The sequence below is a fragment of the Vombatus ursinus genome, unplaced genomic scaffold (genome assembly GCF_900497805.2).
Source record: "Vombatus ursinus unplaced genomic scaffold, bare-nosed wombat genome assembly UNPS02014773.1, whole genome shotgun sequence".
Taxonomy (NCBI): domain Eukaryota; kingdom Metazoa; phylum Chordata; class Mammalia; order Diprotodontia; family Vombatidae; genus Vombatus; species Vombatus ursinus.
In genome coordinates this window covers 8,605,730-8,628,257 of record NW_020954551.1, presented here as the reverse complement: position 1 = coordinate 8,628,257, position 22,528 = coordinate 8,605,730, and positions in this window count along the sequence as shown.

The window sequence follows — 22,528 nt, the reverse complement described above, 5'->3', positions numbered from 1 at the left end:
TCCATTCCTTAAGCAACTTTCCTTGATTCTCTATTATGCATCAGATGCTAATTGATAGAATGTCCAGATCAGGAGTGCCCACATAGGTGAAATCATAGGTAAAAACTAAAAACATGAGAAGGAAAGAGGATAAACATTTATATAACTCCTACTATGTGGCAGTCACTGTGCTAAGTGTTTTTTATAGATATTATCTCATTTGATCTTCACAACAACCTTTGAGGTGGGTGCTATTACTATTCCCATTTTACAGTTGAGGAAACTGAGGCAGGCAGAAGTTAAGTGACTTGCCCAGGGTCACACAGCTAATAAGCATCTGAGGTTGGCTTTGAACGTGGGTCTTCCTGACTCTAGGCTCAGCGCTCTAGCCATGGCCTCTGCCAGTTTTCCATTAATTCAAGCAGCTTCCTGGCTTGTCCTCCATAATCTATCCTGACTGGAGTTACATCCTTGCCAGTGAAGTGGAAACTTAAGCAAACAAGCAAAAACAGAGACAATCAGTCTGAGCAGATAAAAAGATTTAAGTAGGAGAAAAATAGTGTAAGAAGAGTTTGGATCAGAATCAGGAAGACCTTAAATGCCAGGCTGAAGAAGATCGACTTTATTCCATAGGCAGGGGGGAGCCATTTAAGGTTTCTGAGTAATGAAGTGACTACAAAGCACACTGGTTTTGGAAGCCCAAGCCTTGAGTTTGAATCCCAGCTCTGTTGCTTGTAATCTGTGGGAGCTTGGGCAAAACACCTCATTAAACCTCAGTTTTCTCAACTGTAAAATGACAGGGTTGAAATAGATGATTTGTAATTTCCTTTTTTTTTAATCATTTCTCTCTCTCTCTTTCTGTGTGTGTGTGTGTGTGTGTGTGTGTAATCTGCTCTTTCTTCAATTAATTTTTTTAATTTTTAATTTTTTACATTCACTTTTAAATTTTGAGTTCCAAAAATCTGTCCTTGCTCCCTCCAGCCCCTCACCCTCCCCTGAAAGCAATATGATACTCATTAGGCATATAAAGCCATACAAAATGTATATCCATATTAGCAATGTTGCAAAAAAGGCAAGAAAAATAAAGAGTGAAGAAAAGTCTGCTTCAATCTACACTCAGAATTCATCAGTTCTCTCTCTAGAGGTTGATGAGATTGCTCATTATAGGTCCTTTGCAATTATCTTGGATCATTTTCTTGATCAGAGTAGCTAAGTCTTTCACAGTTGATCATCCTTACAATATTGTTGTTTCTTTGTATGATGTTCCATTGGGTCTACTCACTTCACTTTGCATCAGTTTGTATAAGTCTTCCCAGGTTTTTCTGAAACTATTCCCTTTGTCATTCCTTTAAAGCAAAATAGTATTCTATCAGAATCATATACCACAATTTGTTCAGCCATTCCCCAATTGATGGGACTCCCTTCAATTTCTGATTCTTTGCCACCACTAAAAGTTGCTATAAATATTTTTTGTACACATAGGTCCTTTTCCTTTTCTTTGATCTCTTTGAGATATGGACCTAGTAATGGTACTGCTGAGTCAAAGGGTAGGAACGGTTCTACAGCCCTTTAAGCATAATTCCAAATTGTTCTCTAGAATCATTGGACCAAGATCACAACTCCACCAACAATGCATTAGTGTATCTATTTTCCCACATCCCCTCCAACATTTGTCATGTTCCTTTTCTGTCATGTTAATCAATCTGATAGGTAATCGGTGGTGCCTCAGAGTTTCTCTATTCATGGTTTAGAATGTTTTTTCACATGACTGTTGAGAGCTTTGATTTCTTCTTCTAAAAACTGCCTGTTCATATCATTTAACCATTTGTAAATTGGAGAATGGCACTTAGTTTCATAAATTTGACTCAGTTCCCTATATATTTGAGAAATGAGGCCTTTATCAGAGAAACTTGGTGTAAATTTCCCCCCAGTTTCCTGCTTTCCTTCTAATCTTGGCTGCATTGGTTTTATTTCTGCAAAACCTTTTAATAATCAATGTAATCAAAATTATCCATTTTACCTCCCATGATCCTATCTGTTTGTTCATAAACTGTTCTTTTTTCCATATACCTAACAAGTAATTTTTTCTATGCTCCTCTAATTTGCTTATGATATTAGTGTCTATGTCTAAATCATCATCCCATTTTGACCTTATCTTGGCATATGGTATGAGATGTTTGTTTATGCCTATTTTCAGCCAGACTGCTTTCCAGTTTTCCCAGCAGTTTTTGTTGAATAGTGACATTTTGCCCCCAGAGCTTGGATCTTTGGTTTTCTCAAACACTAGATTGCTGTAGTCATTTGTAACATCCTTTCTACCTCCAATTTCTATTATCTAATAAACTAAAGCAATGGGTATAGAATGGTTTGGTGGTAGGATAAGGCAATACAGCTGACCTCATTTTCTTTTTAAGGAGGGATTTTAATAACTTAAATAAAAATAACACTGAAATAAAGATGACTATTGTGTAATTATAATGACCAATCTTGTCAACAAAGAACAGATGAGGAAACTCACCTCCCTCCTATTAGTAGAAAGGTGAGTCTCTACAGGTGAGAAAAGCGGCTTATGTTGTCAGGCTGTAGCTGTTGTGTTGGTCAGTTTTCTCTTAATATTTTCCTTTGTTACAAGGAGTAGTTCATTGGAAGGAGATAAGGATAGGGGTATCTATCCTGAAAAGCCTGTGATGTAACAACAAAGACATCAATAAAACTTTTTTTAAATATGAGGGATTAGACTTAAAGTTCATACTTGGCATAGAAAAAATCTTCAGAGGGGTAATTTTGTGAGAATTTTTAACAAATGAATGAAAAGAATGACTAATGAATAATAAGAAATGCCTTGAATCAATGGTTCAAGATTATTTAGAGTAATTGCTGATCCTTATCCTTTCTTTTATTAGAATTGCTTCAGAGAATATTATTGTTCATTTTTATTTTTCAAAAATCTTCAAAATGTGAAATCCATTTAAATCGTAGATGATTCTACTGTCATATTAAAATCCTAGGACAAAGCACTAGGACTAGACAGTCAGTCAACATTTATTAAGTACTTACTATGTGTCAGGCACTGTGCTAAGCAATGGGAATACAAAGAAAGGCAAAAGACAGTCCTGGCTCTCAAGGAGGTCACAGACCCGGGTATAATATGATATGCATGAATGACCTGGGTATAAGTAGCTCTGGAATGTAAGATCCCTCCATTCTGAGTAATAGCTGTCCCGGGAAATTTGGATGGATCTTGGTCTAACCCCAGAGGCCCAGGCTCTGAGGTTCATACTACAAGCCTAAATTAGTGCTAGTCTCCCTGGCAAGTTCATAGAAAATATATACCCTGGTCTGTATGGGGAAAGTAGCTTGTTGATCAGTTTCCACACATCTGAAATCACTATATATGAATTGGGCTCCCCAAGTTTCCCTGGCTTTCTGGACAACCTGTCACCAAGCTAGAATAAGATCTTTTTTGTCAAAATATGGTTTTCTTGATCTTTATCCCTAGATGTTACCTGGAAAAACATCATGTACTTGAGCTCTAGGTATGTGTGCCAAAGGTGAGTGGCCACCAAAACTTTGTCGATTGATGCTTGTTGACATGAATAATGTAGAGATGGGTTTTTCAAAGCTATTTTAAAAGCATTGCAAAATTTTTAAATAATACTTTCTCCAAAATAATTAGAACTCTCATTCCTATGGCAGTTAGGGTTTATAGAGAAAGGATTTTCCTCACAAGTTACCCCCTAAAATAGATATAATAATCATTATCCCCACCTTTAGAGATAAGAAAAAGAAGACTTAGAAGGATTAAATCATTTTACTGTGGACACAGAGTTAGTGCCAGAGTGAAGATTTTTATAGTCTGGTTTCAATTTACCAGGCCAGAGGAACGATAGAACAAAAGTTCTAAGAGTTGCCTCTCTCATCTAATCTTCTTCCTAGTATCTTCCTTCTCTTCCCCCATACTAGTTAGGCATTGACCTACCCTCTAATCTCTCTGCTTTTGAAGAAAACCTACAATCCCTGTTCTACATATACCCTTAGTCTCACTCTCCCCTTCCCAATGATGGTAGGCTAGGCCCTTCCAGGTCCCTCACCTTTTGGAGGTCACAACCCCTAATTGAGCAAAAAGTTTTCAATTGCAATACTATTGGTAAGATAGCAGACTACCAAGTGCTACCATCTGCCCTTACTCTGTATCCTAAGGTCCTCTGGGCCTTACCATCATCTCTGCTTCTATTTCCGACAAACTCCCTAACCCTGCCATCTTACTTGTCAATTAATCCCAAGGACCCTTGGACCTTGCCATCCACCTTGCTACTTTGGACTTCCAGGCCTTCTGTCTACCCTATTAAATAAACACTCTTATGCTTGTGTTCCCTCATGAGAGTAAGAACTCCATGAGACTAGGGACTGTCTCCCTTTTTTATTTGTATGCCTAGATCTTAGCACATTACTTGGCAAATAGTAAGCCTCTAATAAATGCTTGTTGAAAATTCATTCATCCTTTCTAACAGTTACTTCGTACGTTCTGGCTTCCAGTCAAACTGGACAACTTGCTGCTTGGTCTTTCCTTTACATGACTTTCTACATTCTATGTCTATGCCTTTGCACAGATATTCCATCCTGAATTTCTAGAATGTTCTTCCTCCTCACCTCTGTCTTTTAGAACCACTAACTCCATTCATATCCTCAGCTCAAGTCACCTCCAACCCTCCTACTCAAGCCCTGATTCCCTTAATTGTCAGTGTTGCCCCCCAAGTAATATATGTATATATATATTTGCATATATTTCCCATTTACATATATATATTGTTTCCTCCAGTTGAATGCAAGATCCTTGAGGATAGGAACCAGTTTGGGGTTTGCCTTTGTATTTCCAGAAGCCCAGCACCCCTACACCATGTCTACCACATGCTTAATCAAGCCTCCCAATACTCTTCTCATAGTGCTATGCTGCCTCTTCATAAAGGCTTCTTTGCTTGGGAGCCTAGCCTTTTCTCTAGCATTGTCTCAAGTACTACACCAGGCCTATAGAGAAAGGTTTCCCCTGGGGGCCACAAAACAAATAAAACCTCATTGAATCAGCCTTAATTTTTAGCCTAGCAGTGAAGAGGGTGATGGATAAGGGACACATTTTCTACTGAATGTCATTGGCCAGTGTGATGGACTGGCAATGTGAGCAGACACTGTTTTTCATTTCTCTTAATTGATCCAAATTTGTTCCCACTCTCACCCCTGAGCAACAGTTCGTAACAATCAGGTAGCCACTCTTTTTGTCAAATAAAGCATTTTAAGATTTCTCCTCCTCCTCCCAACTCTATTGGTTGGGAGCTAAGAGCTGTCTTTTTGTCAATGTTCAGTTAGGGTTTGGATCAGCATGCTCAGTATAGCTCTTGCAGAGGCTAAGATTCAGTGACTTGCTCCAAATTCCATTTGCCTGTGCCCAGAAAATAATCCATCATATTTTTTTTTGGCCTCCCTGGATAAATGGAGGACTGCTGCAGAGCAGGTTAAATATTATGCCAAATTAACAGTATCTGTTTTCTTTCACATGACCTGACAACAACAACAGCAGTGGAAACCAGGAAAGGGGCCTTGGATAGGAAGACCAGACTGTTCCTTGTAAGGATCGTGCATGGGAGATGGGGGAAGGCCGAACAGGTGCACATTTCTGAGCCTGGGCCTTCCCTTAATACTAGTCCTACTTGTTTCAGCTTTGGGGGCTCAAGTAGAAGCTTTTCTGAAGAGCTTTCTGAAGCCTTTATCCTGTGGGGTTTGCATTTGTTTTCAATATGCTCTATATCTAACAATTATCTTTATTACAGAGCAATATTAGTAGTTTCAGCCCACACCCCCCCACTCACACACACACCCCTACCAAATATTTAACTAGGAGGAGCTTTGTTATTTTAAAATCCTCAATAGCGGTCTGAGATCAAGCAAGCAATGAGCCCTTATAATGGGCAAGATTCTAGGTGAAGCCCCTGGAATAAAAGCAACCCCAGAACACAGTCCCTACCCTCAAGAAACCCACATTCTAAAGGATCAACAACATGTAAATAACTAGGTCCCTACAGAACATATGTTGTCATTGTTCCGTAATGTCTGACTCTTCATGATAAAGATCCTGGAGTGGTTTGCCATTTCTTCTCCAGCTCATTTTACAGATGAGGGAACTGAGGCAAACAGGGTGAAGTGACTTGCCCAGGGTCACACAGCTAGTAAGTGTCCGAGACCAGATTTGAACTCAGATGTGCCTGACTACAGGCTTAACACTCTATCCACTGTGCAACCCAGTCACCCACCCCCACCCCTGCAAAGACCAAGGACCATTTTGCTGTGTTTCTTTATTCCATGGGTTTCTGTGGGCAAGGATTTCTTCAAGTAGTAGGCCTACTGGTGATGGACCCTGTGGTATTAGGAGAAAGTTGAGATGGTCCACTAAACTGTTGGATAGACTCCTTGAGGAGAATTTAAGTGATGTCACGGACAATAGTTGGGCAGGATGGACAGACTTGGATTAGTTGTAAAATGTATCACCACAGTGAGGAAATCATAGACCCATTGGTAGATCTTTGTATTTACCTTACAGGGTTGTTACATAAATCAAATGAGATCATGCATGTAAAGCACCTTATCAACCTTCAGGGGCAATACAGGCAATCAGTCCACAAGTATTTACATTATGTACTTACAAAATGCTAGGTACCGTACTAAGCCCTGGTGATACAAAGAAACCAGAATTAGGCCCTTCTCTTAAAGAGCTCCCATTTTAATGGAGGAGACAACATGTATTTAACTAGCTCCACCCAAGATAGATATAGGATAAATGCAAGGTGATCTTGGAGGGAAGGTACTAGCAACTGGAGTGAGTTGGGGTGGGAGGGCAGGGGTGGAAAAAGCCCCCGATGGAAGGTCAAATATAAGCTGTTTCAAAGGAAACCAGGGAAATGAAGAGAAGCTCTTATTCTCATCCTATGAAATTATTGCCCATGTTCTTACATAAATCCATCATGGAGCGTCTACCCAATGCCCTGGAGACCTTCCTCTCTAAATCATCCAGGATTTCATGGATATTGGTGACTCACTGGGCCATCAATCTCTAATCCTTTGCTCTTACTATACTGCAACCAATATTTATTTAGTACTTACTATTTGTAAGGTACTGGGCTAGGTCTCAAGGATACAAAAACTAAAACAAAATAGTCCTTGCCCTCAAGAAGCTTATAGTCTACTGGGGAGATACCTCATGTGCACAAGTGAATAACATATATATGGACAATATAGGGTGTCCCACAAGCCTTTGTGCAGAAACTTAGAACTGCACTAAGACTTTTGGGATGCCTTGTATATGAAATAATAGTTATTAAGCATTTATTAAGCACCTACTATGTGCTAGGCATTCTACTAAGGACTGGGGATACAAAAAGTAGTCCCTGACTTCAAGGAAGTAACATCTAATGGGTGAGATAACAAGGAAACAAATGTGTACAAACAAGCTCTGTATGTATGTATACATACATATATATATATGTATGTATATATACATATGTGTCCATATACAATTGTTGTTTAAATATACATACATGTGTGTACATATGGGATACATTGGAAATAATTAGAAGTGATAACACTAGAATCAAGAGGAATTGGGAAAGGCTTCTTGTAGATCATGAGACTTTAGTTGGGACTTAAAGAAAACCATGGGAGTCAGTAGGTGAGGCAGGAGAACATTCCAGGCATGAGGCACAGCCCATGGAAATGGCTGGAGATGAAAGATGGAGAGCCTTGTTTGTAAAATAGCAAGGAGCTATTTCAAGATGGAGTTAGCACTAAGAATGAGTTTGGTAGGGTAGAGGTTAGGGAAGGCATTTATGTAGGGGCTGGAACTTGAGCTGTGCTTGGGGGAAGCCCAGGGATTATAAGATACAGAAGCAAGGTAGTCCATTCCAGACTGAGGGACTGGAAGTTTGAGATGGAATGTTATGAACTGGGGAACAGCTAGCTGGCTCATTGTATTTGTACAGAGAATGAGTGAAATAGCATCATAGATTTAGAGCTGTACATTACCTGAGAGATCATTGAGTCCAGCTCCCTCATTTTACAGAGGAGGAAACTGAGGCACAGAGAGCTTAAATGACTTGCTACGGGACACACAGCTTGTAAGTATCAGAGGTAGGATTTGAGCCTAGATCTTCCTTATTCTGAGTTCAATGCCCTACTCACTAAACCATGATGCCTCTCCTAATGTGTGGTAAGGTAGATGAGAATCAGATTATAAAGGATGGAAAATAGCAAATTAAAGATTTTTTTTTATTTTATCCTCATGGCAATAGGTAACTATTGATTTTTTTTCTCCTTTCTTTTCCCATGGTCCAATTTGTATTTTATGATTATTAAGTTGGCATTTATATGAAGGATGGATTGGATAGAGGAGATATGGGGAATGGGGACACCAATTAGGAGGCTCCTGTGGGCTAAACCAGGGTAGAGTGTATGTGATTAGAAAAAAAGAGAAGAATTTGAGCAATATTATGGAGGTGGAATTAACAAGAATTGACCAGGTTTTAGATACAGAGAAGTTAGGGAAAGCAGAGGCAAGGATTACTCCAAAAAATAATTAATAATTAAATAATTAATCCAAGTAATTTCTAAGTGACTATAAGGGAAGTCATATCCTCTAGAGAAATTAGGAAGATTGGAGGAGGAAAGGATTTTGGGGAAAATATGCTGAGTTCCATTTGGAACATGTTCACTTGGAGATGTCCATGGAACATCTAGATAAAAATGTCCACAGGCATCTGGAAATGCTGGAGTAAAGCTGGGGAGAGAGATCAGGTCTGAATATATATGTCATCTGCATAAATATGGTCACGTCACCGATGAGAGCTGATTAGATCATAGAGGGAGAGAGCATAGAGAAGGAAGAAAAGAAAGCCTGGGACAGAACCTTGGAAGACATAATGGGTAGGAAAGGGATGATGATCAAAGAAGACTGAGAAGGAGTATTCAGGGGTAGGAGGAGGGATCAGTGTCATGGAAGCCATGAAAAGAGAGAGTGTCCAAAAGGACCAAGTTGTCAGTAGGGTCAAAAACTACAGAGAGGTCAGGTAGACTAAGGCCATTAGATTTATGTCTTCTAGTCATACTTATTCTAGATAATGTATTTTAGACCACTCCTGACACATGTTGGCTCTGGCACAATGCTACAAGGGCCTTTCATCTGCCTAACAGTGTCTATATCATTAGAATGAAGTAATTATCTAATGAGTTCAATCAATCAGAATCAGCCAGTCTCTAGGAAATACAAACATTCTCTTTTCTTGTACCCTAAAGACAAAGCAACTAAAGTTTGCATCATCTGATCTCAAAATGCCTACATTAGGCAACAAGATTGGGAGAAAAATCATCTGGTAGCATAAAAAAGACAAAGAAGACCTATAGTGATGGTTCAAGTCAGTAGATATTCATCTACTAACAATTAATTTACTTATAAACCTCTCTCTCTCTCTCTCTCTCTCTCTCTCTCTCTTTCTCTCTCTCCCCCATCATAGGTTTTACTTTACTTTATATGTAGATTTTACATTATAGGGATACTTTACCACCAAAGCAGATCTTAATTTATCTCCAATTTTAGTCTTTGTTTCCTAAACCTCAGAGGTTAAATGACTTCTCTATGTTCACACACTTCCACACAGACCTTCCAGACTTGAAGTCCAAGATTCTGTGTGCTATACCATGCTACCCCTAGTGTGTGTGTGTGTGTGTGTGTGTGTGTGTGTGTGTGTGTAAAACGTATATATTGTCTTCTCCCATTAGAATATAAGTTCTTTGAAAGCAGGGGTTGTCTTTCTTTTTTGCTTGTATTTGCATTCCCAGAGCTAAACACAAGCACTAAATAAATTATCTATGTATGTATGTATGTATGTATGTATGTATGTATGTATGTATGTATCTATCTATCTATCTATCTATCTATCTATCTATTTATCTATCTACCTACCTACTTATCTGTCTGTGTAAAATGGAAGAAAAAAAACAACCAAATAAAATAAATTCAATGAAATAGCTTTCTTCACTCAGGCTTGAATTCATTATTGATATCATGCATGACAACAAAAGCGCAATGTCTTCCTATGACATGCTTTATTGCAAAATTGCCAAGTTTTCTTTGAATTTACTCCTGTGTCCCCTTTTTGTGAAACTGTTTCTTAGTCTCCATAGCACCTAGGATTTTCGTGTTGCCCTCTGACTGTTCAAAGTCACTTGCCTTAGAACCCACCCAGCATTACCCCAAAATGGTCCATGTTCCAAAATTGTCTTCCCTACTCCTCCAGACCCTTCACTGTTGCTGATTTCAGATAGGTGGAAATCGACCTAATTATGTGGCTAAATCTTTAAGTCTGTAGACAACCAATGGAATGGGGTGGAGTTGGAATTTTTTTAAAAAGTCTTACCTTATACCAAAATCTGTAAATTTTTATACCCATTTTTAATCTGAAGAACATGATTCTTAAGGACAAGTATCATTGTTGTCTTTTTTATATTTGCATTATTAGGGTCTAAAAGCAGCTTGCACATAGTAGGTGCTCAATAAATGTTTGATCGATTGAATTGGGCTGAATTACCCAGCTCAGTTCATTCTGTCAGAGAAAACAGGTAAGGTGGCATTAAGTCTCTGAGAAAACCCTCCCTGCCAGCAGTCTGCCAGTCATTGAAGGCAACGTCCTCTAAGTCTGTATTTATTTCCCAGGGTTCCATTTAGGGTTAATAAGAGTGCCCCAATGTAAGTGAACTTGAAGCCTAAAATTAAAGCCTTTATGTATTGGAAACTCTAGAATGAAATTCATTTTATCCAAAAAAGAACGCATTCCAGTCTCTCCATACAGTGATCCTTCCAGGCACCCAGGCTCATGGCCTTGGCCATACTTGACACTTAACTCTCTTCATCCCATATAGCTAATCGATTCCAAATCTTACCATTTCTACTTTTCTGATATTGCTGGAATCCATTCTTTTCTCTGTACTCAAACCCTTAGTTTATATGCTCATCACCTCTTGGCTAGACTGCTATAACATCTTTCTGCCCAGGCCTACTCAGACAGGTTCTTTCCAATCCATCCTCCAGCCAACTATCAAAGTAATATTTTTAAAAGACTCACCATATCACTCCCCTACTTACAAAAGCTCCAGCAGTTCCCTATTTCCTCTAGGGTAAAATGCCAACTCTTCTCCTTGGCATTGAAAGCCTTTCACAGTCTGGCTCTAAAAGTTTTCAACCTCATTCCCTATCTCTGCTAGCATTCCAGCCAACATGGCCTACTCATGGTGCTCACACATAGTATCTTATGGACTCCCAGTTCCTGCACACAGGCTGTCCTCCTTGCTAGACCCCTACTTCTTTCTCCTCTCTGCCTCTGAGAAGCCTAAGACTCCTTCAGGGCACAGTTTAACTACTGCCTCTTACATAAAGCCTTTTCTGACACCTCTCCAAAAACTACTTTGTATTTATATTGTGTTAAATATGCTAATATAGAATTTATATATGAGTATATGCTGTGCATATATTAGACTAGAATATGTGTATTCTAATATATTTATATATATATATATGTAATGTCAATATATACAAAGTATAACTAGAGAGGTTCCACATGGTCTAGCAGATAGAGAATTGCCCTCCAAGTCAGAAAGACCTGGATTCAAGTCCTACCTCTGAAACCTGGGCAATTTACTTAACCTCCGGATGGGCTAGGTTGGAGGTTTCAAACACATAGCCTGGTGCTGTATATAGCCCACAACACTTCAGAGTATGGCCCAAACCAAATTAAAATGTAAATGGGAAATACTTAACAAAATAAGTAAAAACACAATAAAACATAAATACTAATATATTGTATAATCATCAATATAATAAATAAAAATACAATAAAACACAGATACTACATTTTATAATTATCAATAGAATAAAGAAAAATAAAAAAACATAGATAATATGATTTTGAATGGTCAATACATGGACTATAAGGATCCTTATGTAATACATCGCCATCATCATCTTCTCATAATAAAAGAAAAATAATAGCTAATATCTCTACAGTACTTCCTATGTATCCAGCACAGTGCTAATTACTTTACAATTGTGATGTCATATGATCGTACAGATTAGTGACCCCACTCCCCACCCCTATTTCTATCTGAGTTTGACACAGCTAGTCTAGCCAGCTCTCTAAGATCAAAAGTTGTGGAAAAAGTGCTGACCTACAGTGACAAGAGTGGATTCTCCATATCAATGAAATCACAGGTCTAGGCCTTATCTTTTTATTGCCCTTTTTATTAACTGACATATGTCCGTATTACCTTCCCCTGTAGACATCATAAGCTCCTTGTGAGCAGGGCCTATTTTCTTCTTTCATTTTTATAACTCTGGATCTCAGCACAGTACCCAGTAAATGGTAGGCACTTACTAGTTGCTTGATTGAGCTATTATTTTGTATAGCTTTCGTAGATATGACCTATCAAAGAGATCCCATGGGAGCCAAGTCATTATATCAAGTAAGATAAAGTATGTAAGGCACTTTGCAAATATTAGAGCACAATGTAAGTATTAGCTGTTATTATTATTGTTATTAATAATAATTGTTATTATTGACTCCAATTTATATACCATTTTCAGGTTTGTTGAACAGTGAGCTCACAATAATACTACCAACTAGATGGTTCAATTATTATCCCCCTTTTACAGATGAAAAAACTAAGGCTCTGAGGTTAAGGATGTGCCCTCCCACACAGCAAATGTCTGCATTGGAGTTTGAACTCCAACCCAGTGCATTATCCACTGTGCCTCTCTGAATGCAAATATATTGCAGTCATAGATTACAGATCATCTTACAATGGATTCTACTCACACCCGCACTATATTTCTTCTATTTGTATGACTTTGAGCTAGTTGAATTAGTGATATGGGATTAGTGGCCAGATGGTCACTCTTTAAACTCTCTGGGCTAAGGCTTTGCATATTTCAGTCCAGAAAGGATAGCCTACCTTTTCTAACAGATTGCTTCATGAGAATGCTCAGAATTGTGTCTACATAACAGAAGATTGGGCATATTATGATACAATAAAAAGAGAATTGTCTATTCACAATTCAGGCCTTGAGCTTATTTCCCCATACACTCCACAGGCCTTCTCCTAGAAAATCTCTCCCTTTTCAGCTACAGGCTGGAATACAGACTAGAGGGGCTGAGGATGATGACAGAGCTGCATTTTAATTTGTTATTATATCATTTTGTGGGGTTGTTTTTGCCTGCAGAAAGAAAAGATGAAAGTTTCAGTACATTTCCCCCCATCTCATGTTCTTAATCTAATGCATTCAGTTCTTGACTCTGTGTGTGGAATTAATGCTCTGAGGGTCAGATAAAGCAAGTTGAAAGCACCAGTTTGACAGCTTCCTGGAGCTGGTGGCTCATTTTCATATCATTGGAGAATTCGGAAATGAATGCCAGATGATGTTATCAGTACAGTGCCCATTTCCTCCCTAAGAGATAGCTGAACATTGGAAATATCTGTCAAATAGCCAGAATTTGGGGCATCAAACCTGTAACTTTGTGTTCAATTCAGCAAGCATTTTAGTGCCTATGAAATCAAGGCACTGTGTTAAGTTTTGGGGAAACAAAGAAGAAACTAAACCTAAAACAGCCTCAAGGGGCTACCCTTAAGGAGCTTGCATCCTATTGGGGGATAAAACCCATTTTTTTGTAATTTTTCTGTTGGGCCCAACTCTTTATGATCCCATTTTGGGTTTTCTTGGCAAAGATATAGGAGTAGTTTGCCATTTCCTTCTCCAGCTCATTTTACAGATGAGGAAACAGAGGCAAACAGGGTTAAATGACTTGCCAAAGGTCTCACAGCTAGTAAGTGTCTGAGGTCAAATTTGAACTTAGGACTTCCTGACTCCAGGCCTAACATTCTCTCCACTGCACCACGTAGCTGCCATAAAACTTATAGGCAGTTAAGTAAATACAAGTTAATTGGAAGAAGATAGTATTAACAACCTGCAGGAACTGCTTCTTGGGGGAAATGCCACTAGAAGCTTTTTCTTTACATCTCAGACCAAAGTCCAACTTCTGCAAAAGACTTTTCCTGGTTCCTACCCCCTCCTCTCCTCACTACCCCTCCCCATTCCCTTGTTCACTAAGGTCCCCTTCTGTCTACTCCATGTATCTATTTTAGATAGCTAATTATTTACATGTTGTCTTCCCCGTTAGAATGTAAGCTCCCTGAGGTCAGGAACTTTTTATTTTTTACGTTCCTAGTATTCCCTGCTTTGAGTTTAGTGCCTCACACATAGTAAGAACTTAATAAATTCTTGTTAATTAACTTACTGCCATCAAACCTAACTCTGTCTCTCAACAGCTTTCACCTGTAATGGGTACGATGTCACTGCTGACTGGTTTTAGTTTCTTATGTGTAGGGATTTGCTCAGCTGAGTACAGTAAATCTCTACTTCTTATCCTTGGAATGATTTTCACTTATTTCTGATCTAAGTTGACAGGGAATCTTTGCAACCTGTTGTCTTGTCACTAAGGTCCTTTTAAATTTTTTTTTATTTCTTGAAAAAATACATTTTCTCATCTCAGAAAGCAGTCTTCCATTTTTTTTAAATCAACTGTCCTCAACAACGTTGAGGCCTGGACATTCCTAACCCTCTCTTTTGGGTATTTCAGTGTTTTGCACAAGTTGAGGGAAAAGGTGTGTGTGTGTGTGTGTGTGTGTGTGTGTGTGTGTGTGTGTGTGTGTGTGTGTGCATGAATGGATAACGGGCTATTCTGAATAAAAATTAAACTTGGAAAAAGTCGGAAGACAGAGTAAGGAAAAAAGAGTGAGAGAGAAAATGCATCCCCAACATGAATCCAATTTTCCTTTGGCCTTCTTGAGATTTAATTCCTGTTCTGTGTCAGACGGCCTTCCTAGTTTCCTGCCAGCCCCATCTTCTTCCTTATTAGTATAACTCTTAATTGCCACTGATAGACAAGTAAGCCTAAGGACCCCGCTAACAGTAGCACTGTTCCCCCCCACACCCGACTCCCAGCAATGAGTACTACCTTTAGCCTGGCGCCTGCCATCATAGACCAGGGAAGTAACTATGGTAGAACTACGCCATCTGCTTCTGCAGCTGCTTCACTGTCCCTCCCCAGTCCATCCCATTCCTCCCCAGCCTCCTTGGTAGCCACAGCTATTGAGGATCCTAAAGAGAAAGTTCTTGTCACCAAAGCCCTTAGTATTAGCAAATGATGCAATGTCAGGAACAGATTTGATTTTATTAACGGAAGAAGATGCATTACCATCTATTTTGCTGCAATACACTTAAGGATCACTGGGCCTTTCTACCTTGCAGCTGAAACTGCCTATGTGTGCTATAACCCCCTATTAAAATGTGAGTGCTTTGAGAGCAAGGGATGTCTTCCTTTTCTATGGACTTTGAACCTAGTGTTCACTTAACGGTTGTTCTTTGTTCTCCCTCCCTTCCTCTTCTTCCTCCTCCTTACATTCCTCCTTTCCTTCTTCCCTGCCTCCCTTCCTGCCTGCCTGCTTCTTTCCTCTATCCCTCCCCTTTCTCTTCCCTTCCTTTCTTCCTTCCTTCTCCACACTATAACCCCTAGCCCTTACCTACACTACTGAATTATGATCACCAATACCAACAGGTTGGCCTTACTTTATGACCTTGCCTAGCAACCCCCAGGAATCTCCATCTATTTGCTCCCAGCAGCTTGTGCTAAAGATAGCAAGCTAGTTATGCTCACTTACTTAATAAGGACATGTATACTCATCAATATTGAGATCTTGTAGACTGTATTTTGTTTCTGTGCCTCAGTTTCTTCTCTAGGACACTGTAATTCTAGAGTTCTCCAAAGATGATTAAGGATAGAGCCTGTATCTTCTCTAAAGAGCCTAAAGATGCTTTGCTGAAACTATGCCATTGGGCCCATCCTATGAAACTTTCAAAGATTTGGCCAATTTCTACATCGGAGCTATTGTTTAGAATGAATATAACAGGCTCATTTTGGAAAAATAACCTGAGAACCCACTGGCATTACTGTTGATTTAGTATCTTAAAAACAATTAATATCCCTATTGTGTGGTACAATGAACAAAATGGATAATTGGAGACATTAGCTGTGTGGTCATGTGCTAGTCACTTTTCCTCTCTCTGAGTGTCAGTTTCTTTATCTTTAAATTGCAGGTATTAGTACCTCCAGTACTGTCCTCATAGGCTATTATGAGGCTCAAATGAAATTGTGTTTATTACTTGTTTTACAAACTTTTAAAGCATTTTAAAAATCAGTCAGTCAACAAACATTTATTAAACATGTACTGTGTGCCAAAAACTGTGCTAAATGCTGAGGAATCAAAGATGGGCAAAAATGCAGTCCTTGCCCTCAAGGAGTTGATATTCTAATAGAGGAGACAACATGTAAATAACTATATACATGCAAAGTAAACCCAGTGGAAATGGAAAGTCATCTCAGCAGGGAAGGTTTCAGAGGGGAAGGGTAACATAAAAGGCCTCCTGAGTAAGGTGGGATTTGAGCTGAATGTTGAAGAAAGCCAAGGAAGCTAGGAGTTAGAGGTGAGGAGAGAGAATTCAAGGCATAAGAGAAGAGACAGAAGATTGTACCTTCTCTAGCTCATTTTAGAGCTGAGGAACTGAGGCAAATAGGATTAAGTGACTTGCCCAGGATCACACAACCAGGCAGATGAGTCTTCCTGATTCCAAGCCCAGTGCTCTGTCCACTGTACAACCTATCTAGAAATGTGGTACTTGACAATAATAAAGGGTGATAGTTTGGGAGGAAAGATAATTTGTTCTGTTTGGGGTCAGTTTGAATTGTCTAAAAGGCAATTGATGTCAAGAAATGGAGCTCAGGAGAGAGACTAAGGCCGATTTATAGATCTGGGAATCATTTGCATAGAGACAGATTATAGTTCTGCCTGTGGGACATTACCAAGTGAATAGTAAAAAGTGATGTAAAAGGAGGGTTCAGCACAGAGCCTTGGGTTGGGTACTCATCAGAACCTTGGGGCAGGGGGTGAGGGGAGGTTATTCATAGTTGGTGAATGTGACATTGATAAAGATTCAATAAAAGAGCCTGATAAGGAATAGCCTTATAGGTAAGAGTAAGTAAGTAAGAATCAGGAGAGAGCAACCTATTGAAAACCTAGAAAGGAGAAAATATCAAGGAAAATGAGGGGCTCAAAAGTGTCAAAAGCTGCAGAAATTAAGAAGGATAAAGATTGAGGAAAGGCTGTGAGATTTAGCAAATAAGAGATCATTGGTGAGAGAGAAAGAGAGATAGAGACAGACAGAGAGAGAGAGAGAGAGAAGTTTCCTCTGAACAATAGTCAGAAACCACATTGCTAAGCATTTCAAAGTGAGTGAAAAGGGGAGTAGAAGCATCAGTTGTAGATGACTTTCCCAAAAAACCTGAAAAAGCAAAGAGAGATATAGGCTGATAACAAACAGGAATGATTGGATCCAGTAAAGGTTTTTTTTTTTAAGGATGGGGGAGACATGAGTGTGTTTGTAATCAGTGAGGAAGCATCCAGTAGACTGGGATATGAGAGAAGAGGCAAGTGACAATTGCTAGAGAACAAGGGAGAGAAGAGGGTCAAGGTTGCTTGTAGAATTCTGCTTAGCAAAGAGAAGGACCATGAACTTCATGCCTAGCAAGGGGGGAAGGAGGACATAATGAGAGAAAAGATCTGAGTGACAGGAACAGAGGAGGGTGAAGATATGGAAGTTCGGTATAAATTGCCTCAATTTTTTCAGTGAATTCTGGAGTGATGTCCTCAGCCGATAGGGCAAATGAATGAATGAATGGGTAAGGTGAATGAATGAATGGATGAATGCATGAGTGAATGAGTGAATAAGTTCTTATTAACCATTTACTATGTACACAGCAGCATGCTAAGATCTGGATATACAAATAGAAAATACGATAGGCCCTATGGTCAAGGCTCTCACATTCCAATAGAGGAGACAGCTAATAGCTTCTAGCCAGTAAATTTCCTTGGTCCTCAGGGTTGAGCAGCAAAGCAAATGGTTAACATCATTTCCAATGACAAAATCATATCACTTTCTGATGCTGAACCATGTGACAGTTCAAGGACTTTGATAAAACAAGCCTTCTTTTCTGGGTCTTCAGTAGCTGGGACTGTAGGCCCTAAAGCAGCAGTGGCCAGGCTGCACCTCCACAGGATCTGCCTGCAGGATTGTGGCTAAGAGCACTGGGCTTGTAGCACTGCTATTCCTGCAGTTCTTGGGGTCAGGGATACATCAGGGCCTGAGAGGAAATAGCAGTCAAGGGAGTGATGGTTGACTTGCCTAGCACATGCTGCTTCCCGTTTTCCTCTCAGGATGCCTTCCTCTTTCATTTAGACTGCTATGTCTGTTCTGTGACAGGCTTTTGGTGGGAATGGCCTTCCCCTTCTCCACAGGAATTGTCTTTCTGGATGATGGTTGTGAAGGTTTGCAAGAAGCAGGAGTGGTAGTCAGGTAGGTGCTGTCACCCCTAGGGGCCCTGGGCTTATCTGCCCATCGAAGACAGTTGGCCAACAGCTACTTATGATGATAAAAAGGAAGGGCCCCTTCTGCACCATGGTATCTTCCCTTAATTGTGACAGCATGGGCTGGCCTGGAAGCAGGTTTGGCAGTTTGGGGGGACACTGTATTTCCAGGACTCTTAGCTGCAATGTCCAGAGATAGATCCATCCAGATCTAAGGAGAGATGGCAGTGAAGGTTGTTATGGTGCTTTGACTTGCCCAGCACATGTTGCTTCCTTTGTCTCACTTTCTCGTTCCTTTTCTGGTAGGGGGGAAGGGTAGCTAACGGAAGCTTGAGAAGCAGAGGAGGGAAGAAGCAATTATATAATGTTTACTATGTGCCAAGGCATTGTACTAAGCGATTTTACAAATATTGTCTCTTTTGATCCTCACAAAAACAACCCGGATAGGTACTATTGTTGTGACCATTTTACAGTTGAGTAAACTGAGGCAAATGGAAATGAAGTAACTTGCCTAGAGTCACACAGCTAGTAAGTGTCTGAAGCCAGATCTAAGGTCAGATTTGAACTCAGCTCTTATTGAGTGCTGAGCTTAGAGTCAGGAAAAGTTATCTTCATGAGTTCAGATCTGGCCTCAGACACTCACTAGCTGTGTAATGCTGGGCAAGTCCCTTAACCCTGTTTGCCTCAGTTTCCTCATCTATAAAATGAGTTGGAGGAGGAAATGGCAAACCACTCCAATATTTTTATCAAGAAAATTCCAAATGGGGTCATGAAGAGTAAGACGCAACTAAAACAACTGAAAAACAATAACAATTTCCTAACTCCAGGCCTAGCATTCTATTCACTTCACCACCTACCTGCCTCTGAAGGGAAGGAATAAAAATAGACATGGTGGTTAATGAGATAGTGAATTGTTTATTGTATTCTGCAATGAGGTCAAAGTTGAGGTTAAGTAACATAAATCTATGGTGGACATCATTTGCATGGTATCATGATTTTCTCCATTCTTGTTCAGTAGCATGTGGATAGGAAGGTGGGGAAACGCCCAATCCAAGGTTAGGATTTGACAAAGCATGACAGAAGATAAGACAGTTGGGGTAAATGGAGAGTGTAGAGTTGAACAGATTCACCAAGAGGTCAAGAGAAGGAAGGGTGGCCAGTGTTACCAGGGTAGGATTAATAGCCTGGGAACAAACTGAAGCTCTAGGGCATTAAAGTCATGGTTATTATGAAGAATAGGGTTGGGGTAATAAGGCATAGGGAAAGATGGAATGACTTAAGATTATGATCAGATAAAGGAAACTTGGTGTTCATGAACACGGAAATGGAACACTTATGGATGGTGACAAGATCAAGAGAATAACCATCTCTGAGTGTAGTTCTGGTGGACTGGAGAAATATGTGACAAGAATGGAGTAGACTTGAGGAGCTTAAGATGGTTGGAGAACAGTATGAATGTTGAATTGACACTCAAATTGTGGTTTTGGAGAAGACTTTCAAGAGTCCCTTGGATAGCAAGAAGATCAAATCTGTCAATACTTAAATTCATTCAAGCTATTTACTGGAAGATCAAATACTGAAACTGAAGCTTAAATACTTTAGCCACATAATGAGAAGACGGGACTTATTGGAAAAGACCTTGATGTTAGGAAAGATTGAAAGCAAAAAGAAAAGGTGGATAGATAGCATCATGGAAACAATGAACATGAACCTGGACAGACTTTAAGAGAAAGTGGAGGATAGAAAGGCCTGGCATGCTATGGTCCATGTGGTCATGAAGAATCAGACACAACTGAACAACAAAAATGTATGTATCTCTATTATGAAAGGAAGGGTTGTGATAGTGTATAAGACAGGTGCAGAATTCATTGAGAAAAAAAAGTAAGTGTTCCAGGGATGATAGATAAAAGTTACTAGGATCTGGATTAGGTGATATATTTGGATAATATTAACCTCAAAGGAGGAGAGAGTTGTTGAAATTGTGGAATAGGAATAGCCTAGAAGTGAGAGTGGGGAATCATGAGTATTCTGACTTCTGCACTATCACCAGTGAGTTGGGATAGTCTTGTAGAACAAGAAAGTGTAACCAGTACTAGAAAGGAAGGCAAGGGATGCAGTGTCATTAAGGTAGAGGCAGGACTCAGTGACTGCCAGAAGATGGAAGGAATAAGAAAGGAAAAGATTTAAAAGGAAAGCAAGTTTGTTAATAATGGAACAGGCACTCCAGAGAGCACACAGAGCATGGGCAATCATGTGTGAAGTGGGATACTATGGGGTAGTTAGGGATGAGGAGGATGGGAGTGAGGGAGCAGGCAGTGGGGAATGGGGAACAGAGTTGGGACATTGGCAGATGTAGCATACATAATCACTTAAAAGGGGGCAGTAGGAGAGGGTTGGAGTATTCTGACCTTTAAGGAATGAGTTCATGAAGAGTATCAGTGGTTGAAGAGAGATCCATTGAAGAAGATAAGTAGAAATAGTCAGTTATTATTGTTAGGATGATGAGATCATAGAATTTGAGCAGTCAGGGACCTCAGAGATCATCTAGCCCAAACCTGTAACTGTAAAGATGAGGAAATGGAAACCCAGAGAGGTTCAGGGCCTTATCCCAAGTCACACAGATAACAAGTGGCAGAAGGAGGATTTGAACCTAAGTCACAAGATTATGGGATCTGAGATCAAGTTGGAAGGGATCTCAGAGGTTGTTTAATCCAATATCCTCAATCTATGTATAAGTAAACTGTGGATGAGGTAAGTGAATTACCTGGAGTCACACAGTAAATGTCAGTGTTACGATTTGAACTAATCTCCTCTAACTCCATTGCTCTTTTGACTGCCCCATGCTTCTCTTCTCTATAAACATAAATGTGCCCAGTTGCCTTCTTTAGATTTTCCCTTTTATTTCTTGCCTTTGTGATCTGTTTCATTATTTAATAACTCTACTAATAGTGGAAAATGCATTTGTTTTGAGTCAGAATAAATCTGTAAAGAAAGGAGTGTGAAGAACTTTATTTAATTTTCTCTATTGAATTAATGAACATTCTTTTATCTGATTTGATGTTTGCAATTAAATGTTATGGCAGCACCCCCATATAGAGTGTATGCAAGCTTAATTAGGTTTACTTTTTCGTGTGTATCATTTTTCTTATGGGGAGGAATATGTTTGATAGAGTTACCTATTAATATTTCATAATTTGTTCAGAAAACATCTAGAATTAATTCTTTAGTAGAACATTGATTAAAACCCATTTCATTATACAAGGGCCTGATAGAACCAAGAAGCTTAATGAGGAGCTCTGGTGTTCATTTTAAGTCTGTTTGTCACTTTAGAAAATCATATTACTTCCGTGGAAGACTGATATGCGTTGACTGGAATGAAGAAAACAGGACCATGAAACAACTGGTATACAACTGGTATAAAAATACAGAACTGTAACAGAAGTGGGGCAAGCAGAACTATGCCCCAGGTTATCATCATTGAGAGGGTACAGGCTACTCCTTCAGTAGGTAAAAACATCTGAGCTTAGTGCCTAATTAACAGGAGTAATTAGCTGAAATAGGAAGCTTTCAAGCAGCTCACTTTCTTCCCTTAGTCTCCCCAGTGGCCTTACCCTAAGTGAACTGTCCATTCTGACTTGGCATTACCCTATTCCCTATCCCGGCTCCGGCAGTGGCTTCTCAACACCCCTGGATCTTTGTCTCTCCACAACAAAGCAGTGGCCCAGGTAGTCTCTCCCTAAAAGGCCCAATATCCTAAGGTCTGAGATCTCTCTTGAAGTCTCTACCACCTACACCTAACTTCAGAACCATATTTGCCTCAGGCATGAGAAAGAATTGATAGTTATAGCTCTGTCATACTGTAAATGAAAACAAAACTAAAGGACAGATGATGAAACATATTTCTCTTCCCTCACTGGAGAGGTAGGAGACTGTGAGGGTGGAATGTAGGGATGTGGTTATGGAATTGTGAGGACTGTAGGTATGG